Here is a 21,792-nt window from a genome sequence, read left to right as displayed (position 1 = left end):
TATGGCAGAAAGTGAAGAAGAACTAAAGAGCCTCTTGATGAAAGTGAAAGAGGAGAGTGAAAAAGTTGGCTTAAAGCTCAACATTCAGAAAACTAAGATCATGGCATCCAGTCCCATCACTTCATGGCAAATAGATGGGAAAATAGTGGAAACAGTGGATGACTTAACTTTTCTGGGCTCCAAAATCACTGCAGATGGTGATTGCAGCCATGAAATTAAAAGACGTTTACTCCTTGGAAGGAAAGTTATGACCAACCTAGACAGCATATTGAAAAGCAGAGATATTACTTTGTCAGCAAAGGTCCATCTAGTTACGACTATGGTTTTTCCAGTGGTTATGTATGGATGTGAGAGTTGGACTATAAAGAAAGCTGAGCACCGAAGAATTGATGCTTTTGAACTGTGGTGTTGGAGAAGACTCTTGAGAGTCCCTTGGACTGCAAGGAGATCCAACCAGTCCATCCTAAAGGAGATCAGTCCTGGGTGTTCATTGAAAGGACTGATGTTGAACCTGAAACTCCAATACTTTGGCCACCTGATGAGAAGAGCTGACTCAATTGTAAAGACCCTGATGCTGGAAAAGATTAAGGACAGGAGGAGAAGGGGACGACAGAGGATGAGATGGTTGGATGGCATCACCAACTCAATGGACATGGGTTTGGGTGAACTCTGAGAGTTGGTGATGAATAGGGAGTCCTTGAGTGTTGCGGTTCATGGAGGTGCAAAGAGTTGGACATGACTGAGCGACTGAACTGAACTGAAGTGAAAATCTCTCTTATCCAGGGATGACTGATATATTTACAAAATAAGTTATCCAGATACCATGGAACACATGACAGAATGAACTAACAGATGAAACTCAGCTTTCTTCAGTGTCAAGGACAGAAATGTTGTTTTCCACAGTCTGAAGTTTGGTAGAACTGCATCAAGTATAAATGGGCATGTGTGCTCAGTTGCTCAGTTGTATCTGCCTCTTTGAAACCCCATGGACTGTAGCCTGCCAGTTCCTCTGTCCACAAGATTCTCTAAGCAAGAATACTGGAGTAGGTTATCATCCCCAATGAAACCCAGGGGATCACATCTCCTGTGTCTCTTGCCTTGGCAGGCAGATTCTTTACCAATGAGCTACCTGGGATCAAGTTTACACAGTATCTCCTAAAAAAAAAAAACAAAAAGACTGTTTTTCATTAAAAAAAAGGAATCATTTAGTATTCTACTTGTGGTTTTATATCATGTTTATGAATTTATTATAATTTTTTTCAATCTATCTTAACAGTTAGAACTGGACATGGAACAACAGACTGGTTCCAAATAGGAAAAGGAGTATGTCAAGACTGTATATTGTCACCCTGTTTGTTTAACTTATATGCAGAGTACATCATGAGAAATGCTGGGCTGGAGGAAGCACAAGCTGGAATCAAGATTGCCGGGAGAAATATCAATAACCTCAGATATGCAGATGACACCACCCTTATGGCAGAAAGTGAAGAGGAGCTAAAGAGCCTCTTGATGAAAGTGAAAGAGGAGAGTGAAAAAGTTGGCTTAAAGCTCAACATTCAGAAAACGAAGATCATGGCATCAGGTCCCATCACTTCATGGGAAATAGATGGGGAAACAGTGGAAACAGTGTCAGACTTTATTTTTCTGGGCTCCAAAATCACTGCAGATGGTGATTGCAGCCATGAAATTAAAAGACGCTTGCTCCTTGGAAGAAAAGTTATGACCAACCCAGATAGCATATTCAAAAGCAGAGACATTACTTTGCCAACAAAGTTTCGTCTAGTCAAGGCTATGGTTTTTCCTGTGGTCATGTATGGATGTGAGGACTGTGAAGAAAGCTGAGTACCGAAGAATTGATGCCTTTGAACTGTGGTGTTGGAGAAGACTCTTGAGAGTCCCTTGGACTGCAAGGAGATCCAACCAGTCCATTCTGAAGGAGATCAGCCCTGGAATTTCTTTGGAAGGAATGATGCTAAGGCTGAAACTCCAGTACTTTGGCCACTTCATGCGAAGAGTTGACTCATTGGAAAAGACTCTGATGCTGGGAGGGATTGGGGGCAAGAGCAGAAGGGGATGACAGAGGATGAGGTGGCTGGAAGGCATCACTGACTCGATGGACGTGAGTCTGAGTGAACTCCAGGATTTGATGATGGACAGGGAGGCCTGGTGTGCTGCGATTCATGGGGTCGCAAAGAGTCGGACACGACTGAGAGACTGATCTGATCTGATGCTGCTATTGTACTAGAAAAACCTACTTAGTCACCACTGTCTTGACTATTTTATTTTTTGTTGTTGTTGTTAACAGTTTGTACCACCAAAAAAAAGTGACTGGTCTAAATCTCTGTCTCTGTAAAGGTCATAGTTTTCATGGTTCTTAAGGACCAAGTAATATTTGCCCAAGTTGGCAAACATACAGTGTAGAGATAAGCGTACACTCATGAATATGCATATGGTTTAGATACAGCATCTCAAACAAATGTCCTACAAATAATGCATGTGCATATATTTGAAAACAAGGGTAATCTTCATTGGGAGTTTTGCAACCAAAGTTAGTTATTTAAAAAGCAAAATCACTTTGAATGTGAAAAGTCTGCTTGCTCACATGCCAGGGATGTTGAGGCAAGTTGTCAGTTCCAGATTTTTGAGATCTCTCTCTGCAAGGCAGAAGCCAAGGACGGTTTTCCAAGGTAGCCACATGTGGGAAAAAAAAGAAACCAGACAGGAGAATTACATCCAGTGACATGATGGGGGTCAACAAGACAACATGATCACTGTGGTTGGCCTGCTGGGGTGAGAGCAAAGGGTGGGCTTATTTGAGAGCAAAGGATGGCTTATTTGAAAATTCAGCTCAGAATGGTTAGCAGAATGTTATTTTATAAAATGTGCATTTTGTGATTATGAGCCTTAGATTTGTCCTTACATTTTTTGATAGAGTCCGTAGGCTGTGTCCATACAGACACATCTATGCCTTTTTTGATTTTTACAATAATCTCTTATTCATTTCACTACTTTTTTTTGTATTTTTTTGTATTTGTACTTTTATTTGTATTATGTATCCACATAAATGGATATGTGTGTGTATTTTCATTCTTCTTGACTATCTTTTCTTCACATAAATATTTTGAATAAATCTATCTTTAGAAAAGGGTCCTATAGTAGCTCCAGGGAATTGGGTAAGACAACTACTCTTTTTAATAAAGAAAATAAAATTGATTATACAAATGATTATAACACCAATTACATACCGTGAAACTATCCATTTCTAATTTTTCTCTTCCATCTTAGTGACTGCAAGTGTGTGCTTTCCTGAGTGCTAAGTTGTTTCAGTTGTGTCTGACTCTTTGTGACCCCATGGACTATAGCCCATCAAGCTCTTCTGTCCGTGGGATTCTCCAGGCAACAACACTGGAGTGGTTGTAATTTTCTTCTCCAGGGGATCTTTGTGACCCAGGGATCAAACCCCTGTCTCTTATGTCTCTTGCATTGGCAGATGGGTTCTTTACCACTAACGCCACCTGGGAAGCCCAGGTGACTACATATTATATTTAATTACTGAGTAAGCATTTTTTTTTAAATTATGGCAAACTTCTTGTTAATATTTTTTATTAATGTACAAGAAAGTTGATTTTATTGATATAATTTACTACCTGCTTTTTCTTAACTACTCCTACTAGGTTGCTCTCAAGAATTTGCTCTTTCTTGGTCCAAGTCTCATTGGTATGTGGTTGAGTCTACTGGTACAGTTAGATGGCATTAAACAGAGGTTATATGCACATGATCATTGAGTTATTCAATGTGGTCAGACTTTTTACTTTCAAATGGGCAGTTCTTAAGTTCACTGTAACCCTGTGTGTATTATGAAATATGTACAGTGGCATATGCTTCAATATACATCATATACAGAGAGATATACATATCCATATATCTATAAGCAATACTTAAGCCACCTATCTATCATCTATCCATATATCAACAGAGTTACATGGATAAGTAGGTAGGCAAAAATATAAAGAAATAGTTTTTTCTTTATTGTGAGTTTGAGCAAACTCCAGGAGATAGTGAAGGACTGGGAAGCCTGTCATTCTGCAGTCCATGGAGATGCAAACAGTTGGACATGACTGAGTGACTGAACAACAATAACAATATATATATATATTTTTAAGAATATGACATGTAAACTGGCTATCATGATCAACAAAAAGAATTTTGCAGAGAAGCTAGGAGGAGCTAATTAGCCAAGCTTTAGATGAGGGAAGTTCCAGGTTTGGAAATTTTTAATGTTTGTGTAAATAGAAATAACAATTTGGAACTGGCATTTATAAATGATTCAAATCAAATTAGAAATGACTAGTCTTTCTGTACAGACTCATGTAATAGTCCAGCTGTGGTGAACAAAAAGTAAAAATAGTGAATTATAATCAATATTTTTACACTTAAAATATAATTTTTCTCCCAATCACTTCAAAATGAAGGAGAAAAGGGAGGTTAATTAAAAAAAAATGCTGATTTTTCTTCCATCGATTTTGAATAAATGGATAATAAATAAATTATAAATTATTTTGAATAATAATAGCAGTATTATTAGGCTGAAAACTGCTATCTTTATCAATCACTACCAGCAAGTGCTATAATTTTTAAGATAAAGTGGATGTACTAAAATCAAGGGTGCAATTGCTTTGACTTACAGTTTGTAATAGCTTGAACTTTTGGGGTTTTTTTTAATACCACTTTTGGACTTTGTACAGATTTTATTTCCTCAATAAAATTATGATCCTTATCTACATCTATTAAATGTAAGAGTTAATTTTATTGACAGAACTGTAGAAATGCTACATTAATTACAAAAGCCTTGGTGATGCAGATTATAGTAAGTTAAGTATTAATGAGAATTGTATTTTACTGTGTTGCAAAGAAGCCAAAAAAGTGTTTGACGTATTATATGTAAGTCTGAATTATAGGAACATTCACACAGCATTAAGAAATTATATATGAAAAAAGAATTATATGCCATAAAACTATTTTATCGGAATCATATTTCTTAGTATTCTTTGCCATTAAATAGCTGAGTTAGGGCTTTAGAACATCCTGAGAAATGATGTCCTTCTAGGAGGCGTTTATAAATACTTCTTGACAAGAGAAGATACATATAGTCCACATTTTTAGCATGCATTATTTTGTGACTTCAAACTGCAACCCCAGATTTTTCTCCATATAAAACTATTTTTGGATATGTGGTAGAAAAATATATTTCAAATCTTTGTGGGAGAGAAATATTCTTGAAAGGGAAAAAAAAAACTATAACACCAAAATAAATAGATAAGTGATTTTTGCAGTGTTTGTTTAAGTAATGGGAGGGACAGAAAAAATTACAGGAAAACTTTTAAGCTTAAAAATCCAAATTATTTTAGTCCAAAGCCAAACTATTACTGTCATTTGTCATTAAATCAATAAATATTTATTGAGCATTTATTGTGTTCAAGGAATTTTGCTGTGTTGTGAGTTTCTAAGATCTACAGTAGGCATCGCTGCACTAAAATTACTTACAACCAGAAAAATGCTTTCTTTGTCGATTATGGTAGACCATTTATAAACATGTCAAGCAGGACGTTTAGCTAAAAGTAACAGAGTGCCTGACTAATGGTTAGATAATAATAATGATACTGATTTGCCTATCTTAACAAGAACTCTGAAAGACCTCAGTCCAAGGGCTGGTCAGGGCATTGCTGTTGTTTAGTCTCTCAGTCGTGTCCAACCCTTGTGATACCATGTACTCGTGATTCATCCAGGCTGATATTTCACATGATATACTCTGCATGTACATTAAATAAGCAGGGTGACAATATACAGCCTTGACATACTCCTTTCACAATTTGGAAACAGTACATTTTTCCTTGTCCGTTTAAACTGTTGCTTCTTGACTTGCATATAGGTTGCTCAGGAGACAGGTAAGATGGTCTGGCATTCCCATCTCTTGAAGAATTTTCCACAGTTTATTGTGATCTACAGAGTCAAAGGCTTTAGCATATTTAAAGAAGCAGAAATAGATGTTTTTCTGGAATTCTCTTGCTTTTTCTATGATCCAATGGATGTTGGCAATTTGATCTCTGGTTCCTCTGTCTTTTGTAAATCCTCTTGAACATCTGGAAGTTCTCAGTTTATGTACTGCTAAAGCTTGGCTTGATGGATTTTGAGCATTACCTTGCTAGCATGTGAAATGAGCTCTATTGTATGGTAGTATGAACAATCTCTATTGTTGCCCTTCTTTGGGATTGGAATGAAAACTGACATTTTCCAGTCCTGTGATCACGGCTGAGTTTTCCAAATTTGCTGGCACAATAAGTGCAGCCCTTAAACAGCATCAGCTCTTAGGAATTTTATCACCTCCACTATCTTTGTTCGTAGTTATGCTTGCTAAGGCCCTCTTGACTTCACACTCCAAGATGTCTGGTTCTAATTGAATGACCATACCATCATGGTTATCCAGGCCATTAAGACCATTTTTGTATAGTTCTTCCCTATATTCTTGAGACCTCTTCTTAATCTCTTCTGCTTCTTCTAGATCCTTGCTATTTCTGTCCTCTATTGTGCCCATCTTTGGATAAAAAGCTGATTTGTGTTCCCTCTAAATTTATGTATTGAAATTCTTACCTGAATGCCTCAGAATGTGGCTGTATTTGGAGACAGTTTTTAAACAGATGAATAAGTTAGGACGAGGACTTTAGTTCAGTTGCTCAGTCATGTCTGACTCTTTGCAACCCCATGGACTGTAACACACCAGGCTTCCCTTTAAGCGGCACTCCTAGAACTTGCTCAAAAGCATGTCCATTGAGTCAGTGATGCCATTCAACCATCTCATCCCCTGTTTTCCCCTTCTCCTTCTGCCTTCAATATTTCCCAGCACTAGGGTGTTTTCCAAGGAGTCAGTTCTTTGCATCATGTGGCTAAAGTACAGGAGTTTCAGCTTCAGCATCAGTCCTTCCAATGAAGGACTGATTTCCTTTAGGATTGACTGGTTTTAGTTTGGGGCCTAATCCAGTATGACTGGTGTCCTTACGAGAAGAAATTTGAACACAAGGTAGACAACCATGCACAAAGAGATGACCAGGTGAAGACACAGGGAGAAGAGAGTCATCTGCAAGCAAAAAAGGTCCCAGAGAGAAACAAATTTCCAACTCCTTCATCACAGGCCTCCAGTCTCCAGACCTGTGAGAAAATACATTTCTGTTATGTCACTCAGTCTGTGGTATTTTGTTATGGCAACCAGAAAGAACTAATCCAGCATTAACTTTCTCTCTGAATTATTTCACATTAAATCTCTCCATATCCTCCAATTAAAATAAAGTGATTAATTTAAAAAAATTTCCGATTTTCTCAAATGCTTATCATAATAATATGGTGGCCAGCTCTCCTAGCAATGCCGGACATTGCAGCTTTTAGCGCTGGCATTCTCACATCCTCAGGAACTTCTCAGTCCAGTTCATCTACGGGTGTTTACATGTCTTTCTGACTCTCTTTTGAGTGATGCTCTAAGTTGATAATGGCTTTTTACAGTAGACCCTCTGGGAGATTTTAGTAAGCTTTCTGTAGACTAACTAGCCTAGGTTATGTCATATCAACTGTGCACATACCAAACAAAGTTCAAAGGAATATGTGGTATATTCTTAAAGTAGGATTGAATTCTGCTAACATCTACAAGTACAGTTTTTAAGTAAATATGAAATGACTGGACATCACTGGATGGACTTTAGTTGTTTTGCCTGTGTGTGTGATGATGAAGGCTCAACTGTAAGCCCTTATCTTGCCTCCCTTGTGATCAGCCTTCTTTATTTGTTAGAAAGAAATGATTAGCTTGGATTTGAGAGGGCAATAGGTAGCTATCAAGTCTAGAAAACTTATGGGACTCAAATGGGATTTAAATTCATGACTCTGCTTCATTAACACTAAATTAAAAGCAAGTGAACAAGATAAAGAATATTAACTCTTGCTTCATTTTCATATGCTCTTGTTATATTACTAAGTATTGGTGGAGGTTACCTATTCAGTCATTATTCCTAAAGTGACTGATTTATCAACAAGATAGCATAATGAAAGAACAAAAGGTACCATGACTTATTCAGAGTAAACATATGAGTCATCAGTAGTCTCATTAATAGAATTTAATTGTCTATAAGTCTTAATATCAAAATTTTTAAAAAAATTATTTTATATTAAAGTATAGATGATTAATAATATTGTGTTAGTTTCTGGTGTACAACAGAATGATTCAGTTATACATATACATGTATCTATTATTTTTTAAAATTCTTTCCCACATGGCATCCGTTCCCATCACTTCATGGCAAATAGATGGGGAAACAATGGAAACAGAAACTTTGTTTTCTTGGGCTCCAAAATTACTGCAGATGGTGACTGTAGCCATGAAATTAAAAGATGCTTGCTCTTTGGAAGAAAAACTATGACCAACCTAGACAGCATATTCTAAAGAAGAGACATTACTTTGCCAAAAAATGCTTGAATAGTCAAAGCTATAGTTTTTCCAGTAATCATGTATGGATTTGAGAGTTGGGCCATAAAGAAAGTTGAGCGCCGAAGAAATGAACTGTGGTGTTGGAGAAAACTCTTGAGAGTCCCTTGGTCTTCAGGAAGATCAGACCAGTCAATCCTAAATTAAATCAGTCCTAAATATTGATTTGGAAAAACTGATGCTGAAGCTGCAGTTCCAATACTTTGGCCACCTGATGTAAAGAACTGACTGACTCATTGGAAAAGACCCTGATGCTGGGAAAAATTGAAGTCAGGAGAAGAGGCGACAGAGGATGAGATGGTTGGATGGCATCACTGACTCAATGGACATGAGTTTGAGCAAGCTCCAGGAGTTGGTGATGGACAGGGAAGCCTGGGGTGCTGCAGTCCGTGGGGTTGCAAAGAGTTGGACACAACTGAGTGACTGAATAAACAGACTGTATGGATGTGAGAGTTGGACTGTGAATAAAGCTGAGCACCGAAGAATTGATGCTTTTGAACAGTGGTGTTGGAGAAGACTCTTGAGAGTCCCTTGGACTGCAAGGAGATCCAACCAGTCCATTCTAAAGCAGATCAGCCCTGGGATTTCTTTGGAAGGAATGATGCTAAAGCTGAAACTCCAGGACTTTGGCCACCTCATGCGAAGAGTTGTCTCATTGGAAAAGACTCTGATGCTGGGAGGGATTGGGGGCAGGAGGAGAAGGGGACGACAGAGGATGAGATGGCTGGATGGCATCACTGACTCGATGGATATGAGTCTGAGTGAACTCTGGGAGTTGGTGATGGACAGGGAGGCCTGGCGTGCTGTGATTCATGGGGTCGCAAAGAGTCGGACACGACTGAGCGACTGAACTGAACTGAACTGAGTGACTGAACTGAACTGAGAATATTGAGTAGAGTTCCCTGTGCTATACAGCGGGTCTTTATTAGTTATCTATTTTATGTATAGCAATCTGTATATGTCAATCCCAATATTCCAATTTATCCATCTTCCCCACTTAACCCTCGGTAACCATATGTTTATTTTAAAATCTGTAACTCTGTTTTCTAGATAAGTTTACTTGTACCCTTTTTTTGAAGATTCCATATATAAGCTATATCATATGATATTTTTCTTCCCCTGTCTGATGTACTTCACTCAGTATGACAATCACTAGGTCCATCCATGTTGCTGCCAATGCCATTATATTGTTCTTTTTAATGGATGAGTAATATTCCACTGGCTTCTCTGGTGGCTTAGTGGTAAAGAATCTGCCTGCCAGTGCAGGAGACACAGGAGATACAGGTTGGGTCCCTGGGTTGGGAAGTTCCCCTGAAGAAGGAAATGGCAACCCATCCCAGTATTATTGCCTGGGAAATCCCATGGACAAAGAAGCCTGGTGAGCTGAAGTCTTTGGGGTTGCAAAGAGTCAGACATGACTTAACAATTAAAACAACAACAGATATTTCATTGCACATATGTACTACATTTTCTTTATCCATTCCTCTTTTGATGGACATTTAAGTTTCTTTGATGCCCTGACTATTGTAAATAATGCTGCAATGAACCTGCATGTATTCATATAACACAATCCCAAGAGACCTGTAATGGGGGGAAGCACAGGGTAATGATTGTTATACAATTGTCCCTGGGTAATTCACTGGGGACTGGTTCCAGGAACCTCCTCAGATACCAAAATCAGCTGACATTCAAGCCTCATAGTTGGCCCTTTGTATCTTTGGATTTGACCAGCCACAAAACCTAACATGATACACCATTTGCAGTTGACTGAATCCAAGTTTGCAGAATCTGCGGATCCTGAGGGCCAACTGTAGTGAATTCTAGGACCACATGACACATGAGGATTTGAATCTGGGCTCTGCCATTTGATAATTATGGCCCCTAGAAGGTTACTTTCTGAGACTTTACTTTCTTAAGTATAAAGTGATACTGTTTATAGTTCTTCTCTTGTTTGATCATCAGTCAGATGACTTCAGTCTGTTTTCTTGACTGTTCTGAGCTTCCTTCTGCTCGTTTACCAAATACTTGGTTTGACAGCATAAATTTAAACTTGTGAGGTAAAATGAAGTATATAAAGCCCTTAATCAAATTCACTAGGTTATCCATATGTTATGTATAATCTGTTTTATTCTAATAAATCAAAGAAGAAATATATGGTTTATTAAGTTACATATAATGTTCATTTGTAGAATAATCTATGTTGCTCCTTGATGTGACATTTTGCTGATTCATGGTTGATGTCAGAGGTAGGGAGTGTTGTCAAATAAACTTTGTACTCAAATTATCAAGTTGTCAAAAGCAGAACTAAAAGATAAATCAGAAAATAAATAATTTTATCTTGAGGTAAAACAAAAAGTCAAGTCTTAATCATTGGCATTTTTTTTTCCAGCCCTATGTATGGTTCAGTCTTATTATCCCTTAATTATTTTTTCCTTTTTTTCTCCTGCTGCTGCTGGTGACAAGTGCTTAAGTGTGTCTGACTCTTTGTGATCCCATGGACTGTAGCCCATCAAGCTCCTCTGTCCATGGAATTTTTCCAGGCTAGAATACTGGAGTGAGTTGCCATTTCCTACTCTAGGGGATCTTCCCGACCCAGGAATTGAACCCACATTTCTTGCATCTCCTGAATTGGCAGATGGATTCTCTACCACTAGCATCGCCTGAGAAACCTCCTTTTCTCTTGTTTTAACTTAAAACAATCTTTCTCAAACTTTGTATAGCAATACAGGCAGACAAAACAATACATGTATCATTTAATCAAGTGCCTATTTCCAGGCTTTATAGCTGCAAGGTAGATTTGGTTTCAGTAAGAATTAATCTTAATATATTTAATCAAATGCAGTGGGGAGAAAAAATAAAACATGAAAGCAAGTGCTGAGAAATTATTTGTTTCATAAATTAAACACTTTTTTTTCAGATATATTTGAATATGAAAAACTTTTGTTTTATACAACTCATTGTTATTTTAGTTCCCCTTGTTTTGGAAATTATATTAGTATTGAATTGTAATTTTATCTATGATAGCTATGATTTCAATAATTTTATATATAAACACTTATTGTTTATTTTTTGTGTTTTATCTATGATAGCTATGATTTCAATAATTTTATATATAAACATTTATTGTAAATATATTTAAATTGAAATTATGTTACTTCTATTTTTTTATTCACTTTTATTATTTATGTAATATAAATAACTGATAAACTAAATTTAACTAAGAGTTATCCAATTTTATCAGTGATTTTGATTACACCCTTATGAATTTGATTGCAGAAAGTATGAATTTAAATCGATATTCTTATACTACTAAGAATAGTGTATCTTGAATGTGTTTTCAAATAAGCATATATTCTTAGAAAGCATTACTTTTCTCATAATTTTTCTATTACGGCAACACTGGTTTATAACATTGCATGTTTCACATGTACAATGTTATATTTTGACTTCTGTATACACTACAGCATGGTCATCAGCAGAAGTTAGGTTTCCATCCATCACCAAACAGTTGACCCCCTTTACCCACTGCACCCCTCCCCGATTATTTTCCTCTGATAATCCCTGCTCTATTCCCCATGTGTTTGTTTTGGTTTGGTTTGATTTGTTCATTTCTATCTTTATTTTATTTTTTCTATTCCACAAATGAGTGAAATCATATGGTATTTGTCTTTTACCATGTGAAATTTCATTTAGCATAATATTTTCAAGTTCTGTTGGTATTGTCCCAAATGGCAAGCTTTCACCATTTTTTTTTTAATGTCTAAGTAAAAAGTATTTCATTTAAGGATTTACTACTAAAATTTTGAAAGAACAAGGAACTTTGCATGCAATCATCTATGTAGTAACAGTGATAGATGCCATCTTTAGTATCAAAGCCAAGACTGTGTGGGCAACCATGGAAGTCACTGATGCACTGAAAAGTCAAAGATGTGAAATTCATGAAGATTTCTTTTTTATCCATTCATCTGTCCATGGACACTTAAGTTTTTTCCATATCTTGGCTATCATAAATAATGCTGTGATCGACATAAGGGTGCATACATCTTTTAAAATCAATTTTTTCCCCCTTAGGATAAATATCCAGAAGTGGAATAGCTGAATCATGTACTGCACTGTGCTTAGTTCTCAGTCATGTCTGACGCTTTGTGACCTCGAGGTTTGTAACCTGCCAGGCACCTCTGTCCATGGGAATTCTCCAGGCAAGAATACTGGAGTGGGTTGCTATGCCCTCCTCAGGGGATCTTCCCAACCCAGGGATTGAACCCAGGTCTCCCATATTGCAGGCATATTTTTTTTACCATCTGAGCCACCAGGGAATCCCATGAATACTGGAGTGGGTAGCCTATCTCTTCTCCAGGGGATCTTCCCAACCCAGGAATCGAACCAAGGTCTTCTGCATTGCAGGCAGATTCTTTACCAGCTGAGCTACTAGGGAAGTCCAGCTGAATCATATGATAGTTCTATTCCTAGATTTTTAAAGATTCTCCATATTGTTTTTGATAGTAGCTTCAGCAATTTACATTCCCACCAAAAGTGTTTCCTTTTCTCTCCAACATTGGCTATTGATAGTAGCCAGGTAATAGTCATTCTAACTGTACATATTCTTTTGGAAAATGTCTATTAGTATCCTCTCTCCATTTTTTAATTAGGTTGTTTGGTTTTTTTTGTGGTTGAGCTTTATGAGTTCTTTTTATATATTGGACATTAACCCCTTATCAGATATAATTTGTAAACAACAAAGAACACCATTAAGAAAGCTAAGTGGTGTTGGGAAAACTGGATGGCCATAGGCAAAAGAATGAAACTAGACCCATTTCTCACACCCACGAACACACACACCCAAAATGGATTAAAGACTTGAATGTTAAGACCTGAAAGCATAAAGCCCCTAGAAGAAAACAGCCAGCATGCTCTTTGGCATGGATTTTAGCAATGTCTTTCTGGATATGTCTCTTCAGATAAGGGAAACAAAAGTAAAAAAATGAACAAATGGGACTGCATCAAACAAAAAAGTTCTCCACAGAAACAAAACAAAACAAAATATTAGCAAAACAAATAGACAGCCTACCTAAAAAGAGAGGACATTTGTAAATCAGATTTCCTAATTTTATTCAATTTAATACTTCTTTTTTTGGCAATTGTAACTTTGGTTGGAGTGTGCCTAGGGCAAATAGTATAATTTCAAACTCTGAGGAAAATATCTTATTTGGAGATTTTTTTGAACACTTCAGAATAAAGATTTTTAAAATCTTTTGTGCCTTGATATACTTATTTCTCATTTCTCTTACTATCTTCGTCAAGTCCAAATGCTGAATGAATACACACAAAGAGCAAGCATCCTCAAATCCATTTTCACATCAAAAATATTTAAATCTGACATGGAATTTTATGAATTACATTTGTTTTCTTTCAAGAGTGAGCACTTAACTCTTCCAATTTGACAGCTCAAGATGCAGTATTTTTTCTATAGGGAGTCATTCTTTCCTAAATTCAACTTAAAGGTCTTGTTTCTCATTTCTAATTTACTTATCCTAATGTGCTTCTATCTCTTTTTGTTCCCTCCATACTCTTAGATTATCTCTAAAGTCTTGGGCCTTGAATAGCAAAAGTTCATGCTTTCCAAGTAGCTATGGGTAGTACTATTACTGACTCTAGTTCCCAGGCAGGTTTTACTCATTGAAATTCCTAATTTTTCCTCATTGAGTTGTCACATAAAATTTCTACATTCCCTACCAAATATATTGATATTTTATTTGAAACAATTTGTAATTCTTAAGAAGAATATTTATTCTCTATATTTTTTCTTTACCTCTTTTATTTTGCCCAAAGCATCCTAGATTTCAGGCAAGATGTGGTTTTTAAGCCATGCAAAGCACAGGCAGTCTTTACTTGTCACTGCTATTTATCACTTTTCTGAACAGTTAGCAGTTAGGTTCTCTGTACCTTGGGCTATTTCTCAACTAAAGTAGATTGTACTCTGATGTTTAGCAACTGCTTATGATCCAGCCCTTTGGTTCTAATAGCAGAGGTTTCGTTTTAACATTTGCTACCTCATGGTATTTTTGTGACCTTGGGCAAGTCTTTTAAGGTGTGCTACATAATTTTTTCTCTTTTAGCGGTATTTATATAGCAAGTGACTTAGCAGCAGCAGCAGCAGCAGATATAGCATACTTTTTTTTTTTTGGTTGTTGTTGGCAAACCCATCAATGTTATTAGAAACTTGAAATATAAACTTTCTTTAAAGACTTGTGAATTTTGTATATTTGTGTTATTCATATTTATTCATTATTAAAAAGGTAGGATAAGACCTGAATATTATTTCAGCCCGTTTTCTTAAGGCAAATGTGTGTTTCTTGAAAATTCATCTCACTTTTCTAGATCTAATTTTGTAATCTTTAAAAAAAATTGAACCAGAACATATATCAGTTCAGTTCAGTCACTCAGCTGTGTCCAACTCTTTGCGACCCCATGAATCGCAGCACTCCAGGCCTCCTTGTCCATCACAAACTCCCAGAGTTCACCCAAACTCATGTCCATCGAGTTGGTGATGCAAACCAGCCATCTCATCCTCTGTCGTCCCCTTCTCCTCCTGCCCCCAATTCCTCCCAGCATCAGAGTCTTTTCCAATGAGTCAACTCTTCGCATGAGGTGGCCAAAGTATTGGAGTTTCAGCTTTAGCATCAGTCCTTCAAATGAACACCCAGGACTGATCTCCTTTAGGATGGACTGATTGGATCTCCTTGCAGTCCAAGGGACTCTCAAGAGTCTTCTCCAACACCACAGCTCAAAAGCATCAGTTCTTTGGTGCTCAGCTTTCTTCACAGTCCAGCTCTCACATCCATACGTGACTACTGGAAAAACCATAGCCTTGACTAGACAGACCTTTGTTGGCAAAGTAAGGTCTCTGCTTTTGAATATGCTATCTAGGTTGGTCATAACTTTCCTTCAAAGGAGTAAGCATCTTTTAATTTCATGGCTGCAATCACCATCTGCAGTGATTTTGGAGCCCCCAAAAATAAAGTCCGACACTGTTTCTACTGTTTCCCCATCTATTTCCCATGAAGTGATGGGACTAGATGCCATGATCTTAGTTTTCTGAATGTTGAGCTTTAAGCCAGCTTTTTCACTCTCCTCTTTCACTTTCATCAAGAGGCTTTTCAGTTCCTATTCACTTTCTGCCATAAGGGTGGTATCATCTGCATACCTGAGGTTATTGATATTTTTCCCAGCAATCTTGATTCCAGCTTGTGCTTCTTCCATCCCAGCATTTCTCATGATGTCCTCTGCATAGAAGTTAAATAAGCAGGGTGACAGTATACAGCCTTGACGTACTCCTTTTCCTATTTGGAACCAGTCTGTTGTTCCATGTCCAGTTCAAACTGTTGCTTCCTGACCTGCATATAGGTTTCTCGAGAGGCAGGTCAGGTGGTCTTGTACCTCCCCACAAAAATGCACAAATTATTGCATATACATCAATAAATTTTCTTGAGGTGACCACACTCATGTAACCAGAATCCAACAGAGAAAATGTTACCAGCATCCTAGCAGCTTCTCTTGTGTTCACATCCAGTAACTAATCATCAGAGATGAACAATATTCTGACTTCTAAGCCCAAAGATTAGGCTTCTCAACTAATCTTTGATTTAGAAGTTTATAGTTGGAATTATAGTATGTATGACTTTATATCTCTCCTCACCCTTTCTTTTTTCTCAAAAAGTTGTCTTTGTAATATTTACCCATATCATTGCATATGGTTGCAGATTATTGCTCTATACACAGTGCACTTATCTCTTCTTAGAAGGGATTTGCTACTTGGTGAGCTAAGAAATCATTGTCTACAATAAAGGTTAAGTTGTCATATCAGATAGAATATAATTAGAAAAAAAATCTTACCCAGTATCAAATTTCTAATGATTCAGACAGTACAGGCAGTAGAAAAAAACATGGGTAGGCTTTGTGGGGAAGGGGTCCAAGATTTTCAATTTTACTCTTCAAATGCTCTTCATCTCTTGCATTCAGACATGCTCTGTTTTGGATTTAACTTGAGAGGTTTTGCAATGTCTTTACTAGTACATCTGTTTACTGGCATAATTGCAAGGGGTTTGATAGACTATTTCATTTCTCAAGAGTTAGCAATAAAGGGAGAAAATAGGCTACAAACTTGCTTCCAACTTTAACCCTATCTTTCTCACGCAGAAAAACATTTATATTGATTAATTGATTGATTGATTCATGTACTTTATATATTTAGATATGCAAGTCATCATATACTTTTATATCTAATGTGATGTATATATATGAATTAAGATATAATTTTTTTCCAACTGGATTTCTAATTGACTGAACATGATTTATTGAAAAGAATTACCTTTCTTCATTATATTGCAGGCCACTTGACATTAACAAGGTGATCCTGTATGTGTTATCTGTTTCTGTATTCTATATTTTGTTTCCATTATCTATTTTCTACCATAATTATTTATCCAGGTGATGCTAGTGGTACAGAGTTCCCCGGCCAATGCAGGAGACATAAGAGATGCTGGTTCGATCCTTGGGTCGGGAAGATCCCCTGGAGCAGGGCATGGCAACCCACTCCAGGAGACCACTAGCCAGGAGAATCCCATGGATAAAGGAGCTTGGCAGGCTAAAGTCCATGGAGTCTCACAAGTTGGGCATGACAGAAGTGACTTAGCACACAATCATCATGCAGTCAACAACAGCTTCATCATGCAGTCTTAATTAACTGCTGTAAGTTTATAAAATATCTATGAGTGTGCATGTTTCTGTTTTTGTTCTTATCTTTCAAGATTACCTTGCTTATTTTCAGCCCTTTGCATCACTTGATACATTTGAGAATCAGATTGCCATTTTCCTCTTATTGCATAAAAGATTTTTAGCTGCATATCAAATGAGAAGTAATTGACACCTTTATGATATTGAGTGTTTCAATAAACTGACTTAAATCTATTTTATCTTATTTATTTGTGTTTTAATATAGAATTCTTATATATGTATTTCATTAAAATTGTGTATAATTTGCTTGGTATGTTGTTCCTATTATAAATTGTATCTTTTAAAATTTCAGCTTCCATATATTTATGGCTAGTAAACAAGATCAATAGAATTGATATTTTCATATTGACTTTTATCCAGTACATTTGGTAAAGTACTCGATTTTCTATGCACAGAATCTGTTAATCTCTGAATAGTGACAGTTTTGTTTTCTCCTTATTTGAATCTTTATTTTTTCTTCTTTTCATATTTTAACTCTAAAACCTTCAATATAATGTAGAATAAAAAGGGATTATAGTGGACATTCTATTTTTCATTCTTAAAGTCAATAGGAAAAACTCATCAAGTATAATCTTAGCTACATGTCTTTTATAGGTACAATTTCTCAGGTTAAAGAAACTCAACCCTATTTTTACTTTGCTAAGCTATTTTGTTAGTTTTTAATCATGATTGAGTACAGAATTTTGTCAAATGGTTTTCAGCATCTATTAAGATAATGACATAAGTTTTCTTAAAACTCAACATTCAAAAAATTAGGATCATGGCATCTGGTCCTATCAATTCAGTTCAGTTCACTCGCTCTGTCATGTCAGCCTTTTTGCGACCCCATGGACTGCAGCACGCCAGGCTTCCCTTTTCATTGCTGACTCCTGGAGCTTGCTCAAACTCATGTCCATCGAGTCTGTGATGCCATCCAATCATCTCATCCTCTGTTGTCCCCTTTCATGGCAAACAGATGGGGAAAAAAATGGAAGCAGTGACAGGCTGTATTTTCTTAGGTTCAAAAATAACTGTGGATGCTGACTGCAGCCATGAAATTAAAAGATGCTTGCTCCTTGGGAAAAAAGCAATGACAAACCTAGAAAGCATATTGAAAAGCAAGAACATAACTTTACATACAAAGGTCCGTCTAGTCAAAGCTATGATTTTTCCAGTAGTCATGTATGGATGTGAGTGCTGGACAATAAAAAAAGGCTGAGTGCCGAAGAATTGATGCTTTTGAGCTGTGGTGTTGGAGAAGACTCTTGAGAGTCCTCGGACAGCAAGGAGAGCAAACCAGTCAATCCTAAAGGGAATCAACCCTGATATTCATGGGAAGGACTGGTTCTGAAACTGAAGCTCCAGTAGTGGCCTGATGTGAAGAGCTGATTTATTGGAAAAGACATGATACTGGGAAAGATTGAGGACAGGAGAAGGGGATGACAGAGGATGAGAGGTTGGATGGCATCATTGACTCAATGGACGTGGGTCTGAGCAAACTGGGAGATAGTGAAGGACAGGGAAGCCTGGCATGCTGCAGTCCTTGGGGTTGCATAGTCAGACAAGACTGAGTGACTGAACAACAACAAAATAGATTTTCTATTTTATTCTATTAACACTGTGAATAATATTAATTGATTTATAAATATTAACTTCCTTTGAATTCCTGAAATAAACCAGACTTTGTCATAATTTATCACCTTTGTTTATATATTGTTGTACCATAGTTGATAATATTTTTATGAGATACATCTGTAGTTTTCCTTTCCTGTCACATATTTTCAGATATCGATCTTAAAATCATGTTATTCTCATAACTTTTCAGAACTCTGGAAGTTCTTGCAAAAATACTTGGGAAGTTTGTATATTTATATTTTTTCCTCTTTAAATAGCTTAAAGAATTCCCCAGGGAAGCTGTTTTATTCTAGAGTTGGAACAGAATTTTTAAACTGCTATTTGTAATAGTAGTAAATGCTGCAGAGTAACATTGAGGTCTTATTTTGTTCCAGGAGAACTACTAAAATAGATTATTTCATTTCATTTATACAGAAACTCTATGAGGAATTACCAATATTTTAAAAACTGGGAAATTGAAGTTTAAGAACAAAAGACTTGCTCAATGTTACCTGTGTAAAAGAGCACATTTTTATAAACTCTGTATGTGTCAAATTAAAAAGTTGAGTGAATTGTAAATGTTCTCATCAAAAGAAGAACAATTATAATTATGGGTGGCAGTTAATGTTAACTAGATTTACTGCAATGATTGTTTCATACTATGTACATATATCACATCATTATATTGTACTATTGAAGCTAATATAATGTTATGTTCAATTATATCTTGATAAAAAAGTGAAAAAATGACAAAGTGAAATATTGACAGAGACAAAAGGGTTAGTCAGGATAAAAAAGAATATATTTAATGTTATAAATAGGACCATTGTGTAAATTTTGCATAAATTATTTAAAAAGTATTAAAGACAGCTTAGGTTATACAAATGCTTTTTAACTCTTCATGAAGCACACAGTCTCCATTCAGAGAAATGCAAAATGAGGTAGAAGGCAGGAAGGTTTTGTGGGATGAAGAATAAAGGACCAGGAAGAAACAAATACAAAATATCTTGTTGGCTGGGGCCTATGGTCACCTTGTTTGAGCTATGTCGTTTTGACCTTGACTCTTGCACTTCTTATCTCAAATTTCAACATCCTGCCCCTGAGCACAGTCTTCCATCTTTGCAGCCATCATTGCTCTCCTCCATCCAGTGCAGATTTCCTTTGACCCTTGGTATCAAGATCACATCAACTATTTTCATTAGAGCACCTACGTTCTTTCATCTCCGCAACATGAGGCCAGTAGCGCCCTGAATCTTCGTCACTACTGATTGTCTGTCTTCTCTACAATTACCCAGGAAGGGTTGCTTTCATATACAAGAATATTGAAGAGTCATTTGAATTATAGACACTATATTCACCTTCCATCTTCCCAGTGCTTCTTAAAGGGATCCACTCCCTGGGGAGTTTCTTTCCTGTTTTTTTCACTGGCTATTTTAATTCTTCACACACAGTCTCTTCAAGTGTTGTATTCCATGATGTTTCAACTCTCACTTTTAACTGATATTCTTGTCCAATTACTTCATTTGGAATAAAACAATATTGGGCTAGGAACAAAACAAATGGTTTTTATATTAAAATATGGAGACCCTCATCTGTAGCCACTTTACCCATATATAAACTCATTCTTTGATTGTTATTCATAGAAAGTGTCTTTCCACTTACATGCCTGAGAGTATTTTCTCCTATTTCCTCCCTTACTTCCATAGAGGACTTTTTCCCTGTAAATTATCCCATCCCTTTATTATTTATTCAGCATGCATTATTTCAGTCCTTACTATGCATTAATACTACACTAGATATTTTAGACACATTAACGAACAAAATAGACAAAGGAACCTGTTCTCTTAGTGAATCCATTGTAATGGGAAGAAGGGGACAAATAATAAAAAATGAATAAGTAGAGTTGATGAGATATTGGAAATTTGTAAGTCAAAAAAAAGTAGATAAAAGTCAAGGAGATTGAGAGTATTCAGGGAGCAATGAGCAGGTTATAGTATTAATAGACTATTATGATCAGGTATAATTTCCTCTAGAACCCTGGCAAAGTATTTATGTTTCTTCATTAATGAATTGATGTAGTTGCATGACATCCAGATTTTCTTCTGCCCTTAAATTCTATGAGTCCATATAAGTCATAAGTAATTACAATAATAAAAAATGTATTAAAGTGTTCTTTTTTGTTTCTAGGACTATTATTCAAATCTTAGCAACACCATAATGTTGATCAACACAGTGTTGATCAGTCATGGCATTTCTTATTTAACAAATAATTTCTTGTAGCAGAAATACAAGTTTAACAAGAAATTCCTAAGAGAAAGATTAACTTTCTAAGTATAAAACTCAGGGGAGTCATAATTAAGGACTTGAAATAATTAGTCTGGTTCTCCAGGGTTATACACCTTTCCCTCTTATGGTTTAGTCTCGCTCTAAAAATTTAACCCCAAGTGCATTGATCATTCCAGAAATCATTCTTATACTGTGTCTAGCAACATCTTAGGTATCAATTCATCTTGCAAAGCAGAAACACCTTTTATTTTTCTCTTCTTCTCATATCTCAGCATCTTAATTGCACTTATTCATGAGTTGAGTCTGTTTTTATTTTATTTATTATATTATTTTTTTGTCTGCCAGCAGTACTGCTGATGTGTCACAGAACAGTGGCTACAACATCTACTGTGATTGATGGGAACAAATTCTCCTGGGATGTATTAATACAGCTGCAGGCAGAGTGGCAAGCAGTGAACAGAAAGTAAATGGGTTCAGGAGCTCTAGAGACACTGATGTTGCTGGAGGCAGGGAGGTAGGCAGTCACTAATAACTACAGCTGAGCGGTGGGAAGAGAGCATGCACTAGGCTTATTTCACTCATCGTGATGCATCATA

The sequence above is a fragment of the Bubalus bubalis genome, chromosome 1 (assembly GCF_019923935.1).
Source record: "Bubalus bubalis isolate 160015118507 breed Murrah chromosome 1, NDDB_SH_1, whole genome shotgun sequence".
NCBI classification, from domain to species: domain Eukaryota; kingdom Metazoa; phylum Chordata; class Mammalia; order Artiodactyla; family Bovidae; genus Bubalus; species Bubalus bubalis.
Note: the sequence above shows the minus strand (reverse complement) of the source record.